Here is a 12629-nt window from a genome sequence, read left to right on the forward strand (position 1 = left end):
GCAGCCTTCACTTCTTGGGGCATTGGCACACAAGGGAGCTGTACTATGAACTGGAATGCAGTGAAACAACAGAGCCATGTCACTTGTCACGTCCAGCTCTACTTTGGAGTTGAACACATTCAGTGAGGAGCCACTGTTCATACTTACTTGCATGGGAATTGACTGTGAGTTTTTCTTCCCCATTTTTTAAAAAATCCTGCTGAGGCTATTTTTCATTTGGCACAATTAAACCCACTGCTCCTTGGAATTCATTATTACAGTCCAGACTTGCTAATTTGTAGTGTTTTATTCTGTTTTAATAAACCAAACAGACTTTTAATTAAAAAGGGAAGGGGAAAGTTTTGAATGATGATTTCAAAGTAGAACTTGAATTGGCTTGGCATTTCTGAGCCAACATAAATGGTATTTCCAAAAATGTACTGTAATCCTATTAGGGGTATGATCCACAAGCCAATTCAAGTAAGAATATTTGAACCTATTTGCATCATGAACCTCAGATCAGATGACACATGGAAGTAAGCCCCTTGAGTTTGCACAAATAAGATTTCTACTGAAAATATATATTTTTCCATAACACATTAGAGGCTGTTTCACATCGGCACAGTGGACAGGGTTGTTGCAGAAAAACAAATTTTAAGTGCAAGATCCAAAGCAACAGAACAAATCTCTCTTGCTCACTGTGGCTGCTGCTTGTTAAGGTAGCTTTGGAGGCATTTGGGCCAAGAGAAACTATGTAGTTGCACGTTGGAAATTTAAGGGTGCATCCACACTGCAGAAATAAAGCAGTTTTACATCACTTTAGTTGTCATGAGTGTGTCCTACAGAATTCTGAGATTTGTAGTTTGCTGAGGCACAAAAGCTCTCTGAAAGACTACAAATCCCAGGATTCCTCAGCATTGAGCCATGGCAGTTAAAGCCGTGTGAAACTGCATGAATTCTGCAGTGTAGAAGCAATCTAAGTTGGTGATGTAGGAATTTGGCACTGGTTTTTAAATTTAAAAGCCCAAAGATCATATGGGGAGACCAGTGGTTTAACTATGGGGAGGAGATAACCATAATAAGTCTGCCTTCCTGTGTAATTTTCCTACAGTCCCCACATTTCTAGCATCACACTGATGTAAAACTTCATTTGAGCATTTAGAAATATAGTTCAGGCATTCAAAGAAAAGCAGCAGGCAATATTACCAAGGGAATACCAAAACAGCAACTATAAAAGTTCTAAGCTGTGAATAATTTTTCTAAAGGGGCATTTCCCTTGGACTGAAGGTCTATTTCCGTTGGGTGGGCAGAATTCGTATTAGGACACCCCAAGGGAGATCCTCTCAGTATGTCTCAACAATTGAACCTTTCTTTCCATTCTAAGAAACAAGATGCTGGCTTGGTCTATAGGAGGAGGTGAGAATTTTGTTTGGATCATTTCATTTTAAAATGTTGGATTAGAAGTAGATCCCCAGGTTATTAGTCTCTTTTCTGGAAAAGATGAAGACTGGCTGAATGAAGATTCAGCCTCCTTTAGCAGAGTTCAGAAGTGGAAGTGCTGAATCTCTTGAGTCTCTCTGAGTCTAGTTATAGCAAAGTAAGGCAAACAGGCAGTACGCAAGTTTTGTAGCTAAAACCTTTACTAATGGCAATTAAATGCACATTCAAACATATATTGCAGTGCCTTGGCGAACTACAGGAAAGTTTCAAAAAGAAGAGTGGCTCAGCAGAGCTTACCTTCTTGAGGGAGGAGGAAAACAGAGAAGAAGAGATGAAGAAGCTTTTTATATGCTTGCAAACACATCTGGAAGACCTTCTGGTCATATCTTGTGGTTAGTTAGATACATCCCTATGTCTGATCAGAGTGATGGAGAAAATGGGGTATGACTGCTCACAAAACTACAAAGCCCAGAGTTCAATAGCATTGAGTCGTGGCTGTTAAAGTGGTATCAAATAGCTTTATTTCTGTAGTGTGAATACACCGTTAGAGCTAGCATGAATAAGGAAACCTTTACTGTCTAAAGTCCCGTTGCTTTAAGAGCAAACAGTTGAAAGAGGTTAATGCAAATGCTTGGTTCCAAAAACAACAGCAATTTTCCCAGAATTCATTAATTAATTAATTCAAAAATTTGAAAGAAAAGATTATTTTTAATATAGACTTTTATTTAATTGTGTGGGGAAGTAAAATAGAGGTATCTGTTCCTCCAGGCAGAGGACTTTAGGTGGTTAACTTTGAGAGGTCCAGCTGGAGATCCCTGCGTATTCAACCACATTTGTAGATATGAAATTAAAGTCACCACTTCTTTGTTTCTGACAGACTCCTCATTTTTAACAGATACATGGCCTGTTGGTGTAACATTTGTTCCTTGCTGTGCTTGCAATAGCTGTGCTTTTGAAACTGGTCAATGAGGAGGGCTGAGGATTTCTTTTGTTGAATTTTTCTATGAAAAATAAGAACGTTCCACTAACCATGAAAAAAATCTGGCAGAAAGCAAAATTGATAGTTTCATGCATCCCTAGATCAGATGGGCTTTCAGACTAATCCAAACAGGTTTTGCTTCCTATATTGACTAGTATCTTCTTGTCAGTGTTGTTGTTGTTGTTGTTATTTCGCATCAAGAGAATGAGCATGTTGTACAGTAGTGGTTTGACTGTTGGACTAAGAGTTTGGAGACCTGGGTTCGAATCCCAGCTTGGCCATGGAAACTCACTGGGTGTTCATGGCAAGCTATACTCTCTCAGCCTCAGAAAATGGCAATGGCAACCCCCCCCCCCCCGAAGAAACTTGCCAAGAAAACCCCATGATAAGTTCGCCTTAGAATGAGTCACCATAAGTCAAAAATAACTTGAAAGCATACAACAACTTTGATTTAAGATGACCCTGTGAATAAGAGACCTGCAAAACCTGTGGTCATCAACTACCATGGTCAGACCTTTTAAAGCCAGTGTTGTGACATTCTTGACTGAACCAAGCTACCTATAGTGGAGTGTTCTTTTCCTATTGCCTTTCTCTTAAGCCCTGTCCTTTCATGATATGTCCAAAGTATAACAGTCATTGTTTAGTCATTTTTGCTTCTATTAAAAGCTAAGCTTGCTCCAGACCCATTCGTTTGTCTTTTTGGCAGCCCACAGTATCAATCAAACATTCCACCACCTTTCAAATTAGTTGAACTTCCTATCAATATTCCTCACTGCCTAGCATTCATTACCATGCACAGAAATAAGAAGCACTATGGCATGGATGATTCTGACTTTGTTCTTTAATGGCTGCGTTCACACTATGATATAAACCGGTCTGGAAAACTGTTTAAAGGGAAGTTCATTCATACTCATACCAATTGTCTCCAATGCAACTTTGGGGGGGGGGGGGCAGCACCAAACCCACTTAAACCAGTGCATTTGAATCTGAGTCATTTACCCCTTCTTTTCTAAAGCACCATTTTTTTGGAGGGAGCCACCAATGGGAATGTGCTGTCGATCCTATTCAGAGCATCCCACCACTGCTGCCACTGCTCTTCTTCTTCCTACTTCCTCCTTTTCCTCCCCCCCCCCCACAGTTGCATCCTCCTATCGCCTCTTCCTCATTCCTCCTCTTCCTCTCACCCCTGCTGCCACATCCTCCTTCCTCCTCTTCCTCCTTCCTTTTCTTCTCGCCCCTATTGTCGCATCCTCCTTCCTCCTCCTTCCTCCTCCTCTTCCTCCTTGCTCCTCTCCCTTTCGCCCCCACTCCCACATTCCCCTTCCTCCTCTTCCTCCACCCCCCCCCCCCCCCCCCCCCCCCGCCTCACTGCCACAATTGAGTCTCCATGGCATTTTATCCCTATTGCCATTCCCCCCTTGAGCATGAATGGTAATTGGGATAAAATACCACAGAGAGATTCAATTGTGGCATATATAGTGGGAACTTCAAATCAGAATGGCATCACTGAGGAGAACCAGATCTCCTCGGTCAAAAAAGGTAATTGTGAATGAGCCCAATATACATGTTCACACTTGAGGATTTAACCTAGCTGCCCTTAAGTCTTAAGCTTCTTCTGATTTCTTGACTATAGTCTGCATTTGATTTATGACTGAGTCAGGGTGCAGGGAATCTTTTTAATCCAAGGTATAGGGAAACTATCTTAAGGGTTTCATTATCTACTTTAGATTTCTTTTAAAGGATGGGTTTTCAAGACCTTTATGAGTCTGGGAAAAGAAATCTCTGGGAACTCCAGGACTCTGGGGATTGGAGGTACCCATTATTTGTGATTTCCTGACTAGACTCTGCATTTTGATTTATAACTGAACCAAGATATACAAAATCTTTAACTATTTCTTTTTTGCCCACTTTTGGCTGCATAAGTCATCTGTGGTAATTTTTTTTGTTTTCCTAATGTTCTATTGTAACTCTGCTTTTACACTTTTTTCCTTGATTTCATTAACAACCATTCTGAGTTTTTATTATTTTCTGCAAGTATCATGGTGTCATCTGCATATCTTAAATTGATGAAATTCCTTTCACAAATTTTCATGCCTTCTTCTTCTGTGTCTAATCCTACTTTCCATATCATATATTCTGCATTAAATTTCCGAGCCCCTTGCCAATAGGAAACAATTCTGTTTCTCCATTTTGTGTCCTGACAGTGGCCTCTTGCCCAGAATATAAATTATTACCACAGCCAGATGTTGTGATACAGTCATTTCTTTCAGTGTGAACCAATCTGCACTACAGAATTAATGCAATTTGACACTGCTTTAACTGCCATGGCTCAGTGCTATGGAATTCTGGAACACTTTTAATGTACAACCTTTTTGTTTTGAAACATTGTTTTCTGCATTAAAAATAGGAATGTTACACAACCAAAATGTAGTCTAGAAAACAACAATCTTGCACAACAAAGCCATATGCAGCTGTGACTTTAGTCAGCCTGAGTTACATCTCTTGATGCTTTTAAGAAGGCAGTAAAAACATTTCTTTTCCTGCAGGCGTTCCCAGACTGACCTCTGCCCTGAATAGGATCAACTGCCCATATTAACCTGCTCCTTATTACTGCTCATCATTGCCACTTCTTGCTGAATTTTAATTGATGTTATTCTATCTATTGACTTTTATTGTTATTTGTATTGATGGGAGGGTGGGTAGAAGGGGTGGGGGCCCGAGGGATTTCTCTTGTTATTAGCCCTGTTTAAATATTTGAAAGGATGTCATATTGAGGAGGGAGCAAGCTTGTTTTCTGCTGCTCGAGAGAACAGGACCCGGAACAATGGATGCAAGCTGCAGGAAAAGAGATTCCACCTGAACATTAGGAAGAACTTCCTGACAGTAAGGGCTGTTCGACAGTGGAATGCACTCCCTCGGAGGGTGATAGAGTCTCCTTCCTTGGAGGTCTTTAAACAGAGGCTGGATGGCCATCTGTCAGGGATGCTTTGATTTGGATTTCCTGCATGGCAGGGGGTTGGACTGGATGGCCCTAGTGGTCTCTTCCAACTCTACGATTCTATGATTCTATGATTATTGTTTCTATTTGTATTTTATTTTTCATTGCTGTTGCCCATCTCGATCCTCCAAAGGGAAAGGCAGGATATAAATATATTACTGTATTATTATTATTGTGGTGTTGTTGTTGTCCTGGGAGTAACAACAACAACAAGAAATTCCTGTGAATTGCAAGAACATTTGATGTATCATTTTTCTTCCCACGTAAGTTATTCAAAGAATTTGGGAAAGCTAAATTTGACCTCAGATGGGAAATCACTGAATTTCTATTCCATCCCTAGTACATGCAATGCACATTCCATATTACAGTCACACATTTCACATTTGTTTGCCCAGTCCTTTGAGCTGTTTAATTCACTAATGCACAATTGTCATGTAACTGAGTGTGAAGTTACACTCAGTCTCCCTGATGCAGGATCTCCACCTTTTTATTCTTTTCAATATAAATGTTCCTAGAACTTTGAAGAACAAGCTGTACAATAGCAGAAGTTGCATAGTGGAAAGGAATGTAAAAGCTTACAATTAAACTGCATCATTTCAGCAGAAGGCCTTTACTGTATAGAAGTGGCAGTTGCTCTCAGCCTAACACATTTACTTTGCACAGACTCCAGAAGTGGAGGTTGATCTATGCCATTTTTGCTGTCTTCCCCCCCCCCCCCCCCCTTTCTTTCTACATGTTTGTATCGATATTTCCCCCCCTTCGTTTTTATCTTGCTGCACAGTTGGGAAACCAAATCTTCACTTTTGATTTTATAATTACACAAACAATGTGTGACTCGTAGGCCTGGTAGGATGCCAGTTGAGAGAAATGAATGGAGGAGTATTATTGGACTACTCTTTGACTTTCAGAGAAGGGAAGGGAAAGACTTAAAAAGCAAAACAATCATGACACAGTGCAGACTGGTTACTACGTTTGCCTGGAAAAATGCCCATTTACTATAAGACACACACATCATGAAGAACTATCACCTCAACCGCCATGGTGACACAATACATTGTCTTGCGATTTGACAAACTACAAGCTTGTTCCATCCCTGACAAGTGGTAAGTATTTTACTGATAGAACAAGCAACACAAAGTTTTGTCAGCTAAGCTTTATTAGTGGGACCAGACCTGTTGTTGCAGATATGTTCCTCCAAGTCAACTCCAATTTATGGTGACCCTGTCATAGGTTTCTCTTGGTAAAGTTCATCCAAAATAGGTTTTTCATTGCCTTCCCCTTAAGCTCAGAGACTGTGAAAGTCCCAAGGGATGTCCATGGCTAAGCAGGGATTTTAACCATGGTCTCCAGATCCCTAGTCCAACACTCAAACTACTGGACCACACTGGCTCTCTTTATTAGTGGGACCAGTCCTGTTGTTGCGTGCATCTTACCACTGAGTAAAGTGAGATTATTTCCTCAGGTAACTCTGAATTTGAGTCTAAATTGAAACAAGCTATCCAAGATGTTGGTCAAGAACTAATCAGTCCAAAGAGAACAATTTAAGCAAGTGGAGAGTGAGATTAGGGGATCAATTTGGGAAGGTCCGCCAGAAGAGATCCATTTTTATTGCCTTCTTAAAGGCCTCCAAAGATGTTAGTTGGCGGATCTCATCTGGGAGATCGTTCCAGATTTTTGGAGTGGCAGCAGAAAACGTCCTCTGGGAAGTAGTTACCAGTCTAGTTCTCTCTGACTGTAGTAGATTCTTCCCTGAGGATCTGAGAGTGCAGGAAGGATTATATGGGAGGAGGCGTTCCCTCAGGTAAGCTGGACCCAGGCCATGTTACCCACCTCTTCTCAATGGTTTGAGATGAGAAACAGCAATGGATGAAACAGAACACAAACCAGTTAAAACACACAGCATCAGTTTTCAAGAACATATAAGACCAAGTTTAACATTCACAATTAAAAAGAATCATATGGATAGCCTGCTGGAAGAAACTAGTCTTTAATAATTTTATTATTATTATTTTTAAATTCAGACAGCTTATTCAGTGGTTGAATCTCTTCTGACAGGTTGTTCTACAGTCTAGGAGTGGCTGAAGAAAAAGTCCTCTGGGTGGTAGCTGTCAAACTAGTCCTGGCTATCTGGAGTAAATGTCTCTCAGAAGACCTGAGAGTATGGGGTGGGTTATATGGGAGGAGGTGATCCTGTGGGTAGCCTGGATTTATACAGAAGGACTGAAACCTGGTGTGAATAAATGATGATAATGAAACTGTGATTCACTGGCCAATAACATGGAAGCCATCAGCCACCAACAAGCAGCAGCAAGGTTCCATGCATCTCCTTACATGCTAGAAGCTAGCATTTTGTCTTCAGGTGAAGTGAACAATGAAAAGTCATTATGAGTACTGAAGATTTCCCTGCTGATATAGGAAGCTCCCTCCATTCCAACTGCCACTGCTCTGAAGAAGAGAAAAGCATCGAGGCACAGTTCCGTTGTGCCTTCCAGCAGTGATGTAATTCTTTATTAAGTTTCTTCTCAATGATAGTAGTGAATAATCTCATCTATTTTCTTCTCACTGAGACAGTTTCAAAAACCACACCATTTATGATGGCAATTTGAAACAAAACACTTGTTCTGTGCAAAATTCACAAGTGGATTTTTTGTTCAGGAAACAAGATTTTCTCTGCAGTATACAGCATTTTCTGCACAGAAAACAATATTTCCATGCAGAAATGTGATTTCCTGCCCAGGAAATGCTGTTTCCTGCACACAAAAATTGTTGTTTTCTATGCAAATCAAACATGTGTGGACCATTTTGCAGAATAAATCCCAGTGGCAAGCATTCCTTGCTTTTCAACAACTCACTTTTCAATTACTCATGCTTCCAACCATTCAAAATTACACACAGAACCCATATATTTGATGCTTTTGACCATATGTTGAATGAATGGTTCTGGTTACACTCCTGCAGAGTGTGAGTAATCAGTAATCAGGGAGAAAGATGGAGAGAGGAAAACATCTCTTGGATTCAAGGAAGCACTTCTCTGGGTGTATTGCAGGGATTCTCTTCTTTTCTGGGAAAGGGTTGGCCTTTTTTCTCCCTTATTCAACAGATTCCCAACCGGAACATGTCATGGTTCCGCATTTTGACGATTTTTGCTTTTTGACAGTACTCTTGTCCTTAAGCTGTCAAATAAATGAGGGATGCCTTGCAGCATTTTCTGCACAGAAAATAGTATTTTCTGTGCAGGAAATAATAGTTCAACACAGAAGTACTACTTCTTGTGCAAAAAATGCTGTTGCTGCACAAAACAACCACGTGCAAATTTTGTACAGAATAAATCCCAAACTGCAAAGGTTCTTACTAGTCCAAAATTCTTCCCATCAGAGTTTCTCAACACTTGAAAAACATCTTTTTCTACTATTTTCCAAATAATTTCAATTTTCCCCCCATCAGTGGTGAGAGGCCCTATCTTCATGTTCAGTTTGCCATTGCTCTGGCCTCTGAGGTCAGCTTCTGCTGATCTTAATCCCCTTCTCTACTGCCATTCCTTTTTCCCTTTGTATTGTGTTTTATTCAGATTGTAAGCCTGAGGGCAGGAAACTGTTAATGACTTCTGAGCTACCTTGAGAGTCTTTTTTCAGTTGGGGTAAAAATCCTCAAAATAAATAAATATGTGGAATGCATTTAGCTGTGGTGGTGACAGAAGGTTGTATCCCATCTTGTTCTTTCTCTTAGATAGAAAAATGTCTTGGGCTAGGATTCTAAAGACCAGCCCATTACAGTCATTTTTTAAATAAATAAATAAATAAATAAATAAACCTTGATTAGTGGCCAGCATCTGGGCTGTGTTTTCTAAATCCCCGTATGTGGAAGTAGACAGTGATTCTGCTAAACAAACCTTGTGTTGAAGGTCAACATTACTCCACCAAACCAAAACCCTAAATATGCAACTGAATGCACAACCAAGGCTTATGTGCCTCCAGGTATAGTGCGCATCCATACACAATGTGAAATGTACATCCATGTACAATACACATCCTCAGGCACAATGGCACTGCATGTACAATTGCACTTCCACAACCTTGCAGGGAATGTGAATGTTGTATGGAGGTGTGAAATTGATCTGTTTGTTGAAAATCTTGGGTGAAATATTTTCCATTCCTAACTAGAGTTGAGAGGGAGTGTGGGATAGTGGTTTGAGTGTTGAACAAGGACTCGGGGAGACCAGGATTCAAATCTGTGCTCACCCATGGAAACCCACTGAGTGAGCTTGGATAAGTCATACACTCTCAGCCTCAGAGGAAGGCAATGGCAAAACACTCTGTGAGGGTTCTCTGGCTCCCCTGCCCTTCTCCTGCCTTTGCTGGATAGGACCCATTGAGACCACCTTTTATCTAAAAAACGTGCTGCCACCACCTGATAATTTGACTTCTCCCTCCTTAGCAATGCATTGGGACATTGCTGGGGATTCCTCTGTACCTTTCTTTGCAGAGTCACTTGTCTCTCTTCCTATGTTTGGGGAAGAGCTAGATCTTTCCAAGCTAGGGCACAAAGAAAAGGTAGTGTGAAAGTGACTGAGTACTTTTAAATAAAAGCTGTATTCTAAGTAAAGAAATTATAGCATAAAACGATATCTCTCTACATGAAGAACGATCTTGTTCTTCAGGCACAAATAGAAATAGCAGGTTAAATAACTGACCATTTCAGTCAAATCCAGAAAAGAATCAAAACATCCTAATGTGACTGGCTAGTACTGTATCTGCTCCTAATTTTATTCACAGATCAGATGGGATTCGTAGTCCTTGATGTTCCAAGACAGAGTCACCATGTGCCACAAGCAAACTAAAGGTACACAGCGACAAGCCTGGAGTTGACTAGCGACAGTAGTTCATCTTGTCTCTGTTTTTCTCAAGAGCATGAGATAAATTATATTTTTATTTTACATAAGGCATTATTTTTAAGTCCCCAGCCAAAATCCTACATCATGCTTCTGGGATGTAAATCTCTACACAAGTACCACAGTTAAGTGAGGGTTATACTGCACTGACATTCTGCTCAGTATCAGCTTTGTGCTGATTCTGTATCTGCCAATGTACTTGTTCATTGCCCCTCTGTGCAATGGGAAATGCACGGTGGCTATTTCTACAATCCCATGAATCACATGGCATACTGAAGATGATGATAAATAGGTACCATCTAAGAATGCACAACTTCATGTGAAGTGGTCATGCTTGTGATGATTCACTTACACAACTGTGAACAAAATACATCCATAGCGCAATGGCAAAAAAAGTACCATTCCATGTGCATAGAAACTTCCACACATGTATGACACCCAGAGATTTGTTGGAGCCATTGTTGGTGCCAAAATGTCTTGGGCTCAGGTTCCAAAGACCAGCCCATTACAGTCATTTTTAAATAAATAAATAAATAAATAAACAAACAAACCTTGATTAGTGGCCAGCATCTGGGCTGTGTTTTCTAAACCCCCCTTCAGTCATGAAGTGAAACAAATCTAGGGTGCCAAGGGTTTCAAAACACTCTGCAGAAATAATCCCATTGGAGACTACTTTAACTGCCTTGGCTCAGTACTAGGGAATACTGGGAATTGTAGTTTAATGTGGCACCAGAACTCTCTGACAGAGAAGGCTAGATGTCTAAGAAAACTACAGTTCCCAGAATTCCCTAGCACTGAGCCAAGCCAGTTAATGCGGTCTCAAACTGGATTATTTCTGCAGTGTGTTTTGGACCAAGGAGTCCACTACAGATGTCAATGGAAAGCCACAATGACATGACTATCAACAGACAAAACAATAGGAAAACTTCTCCCCAAAAAAGCCAGTTTTTATTTGATCTCTAAAGAACTTATTAGTGCCCCTGACTTTGGCAGGGAGAAATATGGATCTAGTCCTTAGTGGGTTTTTCTTTAAAAAAAAAATACTGTTCATTTACCCCAAATTATTCCCACTTTCCTCTGATAGTCCAAGTCAATAAACAGCAACCAACAATTATACTATTGGATTGCTAACATGAAATAAATGCTTTTCTTTGTCCCTTAGCATATTCCTGTGGGACCCTTCCCTCAACTCACTTATTCTGCTGCTCAGTGAACCAGTAAGGAGAATATTATGAGTTCTGGGTGTTTAACAAAAATCCTGACATAACAGAGGTCCTCAAAAAAAAATGCAACAGCTGTTCCTGGGGAGTTTTCTCTTTACAAACATCCATTCCTTTCATCCTTTTTTTCAAAAAAACATCAAGAGTTCCTTTATGCCTTATTATGTTTAGTAACAATTCATCCAAACTTGGGCCATCTCTTCAATCAGTAAACAAGGATCAAGTACCAGCTTTCCTGATAAACAGCTTTTCCCATCCATTGCTGGGTCTGTGAGGTTTCATAAAGGAAAGTCATGTTTTACGTCCTATTTTTTGCCTTCCCACCCTCAAAATTTGCTCTACCCTTCTTATGTCCTCCTTAAATTGTTCTCAGTAATTCAGGCAACTGTATTGATTGAGATAGGATTAACAATATAAGATCTCTAAACACAGGACCTTCTCTGCAGAATACAAGGAACGCTTTAGCAGTTGGTTTACATAACACTACTTTTTGCTACTATTAAAATGATATTAATGTTTTAAAATATATTTTAATACATTCCACATTGTATATAAATTTGTCCATTTATATTGGTATTTAATTGCATCTTTGCATATTTATATGGTGTTTTAATTTTGTTGAGTTTAGTTGTTTATTGCCTCATGGTCTATGGACTGCAATAAGGGCACTGATTGATTGATTAATATTGATTTAGATAGATGTTCAAGAAGCATAATGCAGCAACTCTCAGAAATCACAGACTAAGAGCAGAAAAGCATAATGTGAAACAGTAAACAGTGGTTCAAAACAGGCACCAGAAACAATTATTTCATTGAAGAGTAATTCAAGCAAACAAATTCTTACAAATAAATGGCCCAAGAGCAAATCAAGCCTGAATTCTCCCTAGAAGCTGGAATGTCCAAACTGAGGCTATCATACTCTGGCCACATCATGAGATGAAAGGACTCATTTAAAAAGATGATCATGGCGGGTTACAGACGGGCAAAAAGGGGTGTATTCATGACGTCATGAAGGTAGAGCCTTCAGACGGGCCTTACCTGAATGCCATCATGAACACGCCCCCCGCACGCCCCAAGCGGGAAGAAGCGGCATTAAAAAGGTGCTGCTTTTTTCCGCTTCATTTT

Source organism: Sceloporus undulatus, chromosome 1 (genome assembly GCF_019175285.1).
Source record: "Sceloporus undulatus isolate JIND9_A2432 ecotype Alabama chromosome 1, SceUnd_v1.1, whole genome shotgun sequence".
In the NCBI taxonomy this organism is placed as follows: domain Eukaryota; kingdom Metazoa; phylum Chordata; class Lepidosauria; order Squamata; family Phrynosomatidae; genus Sceloporus; species Sceloporus undulatus.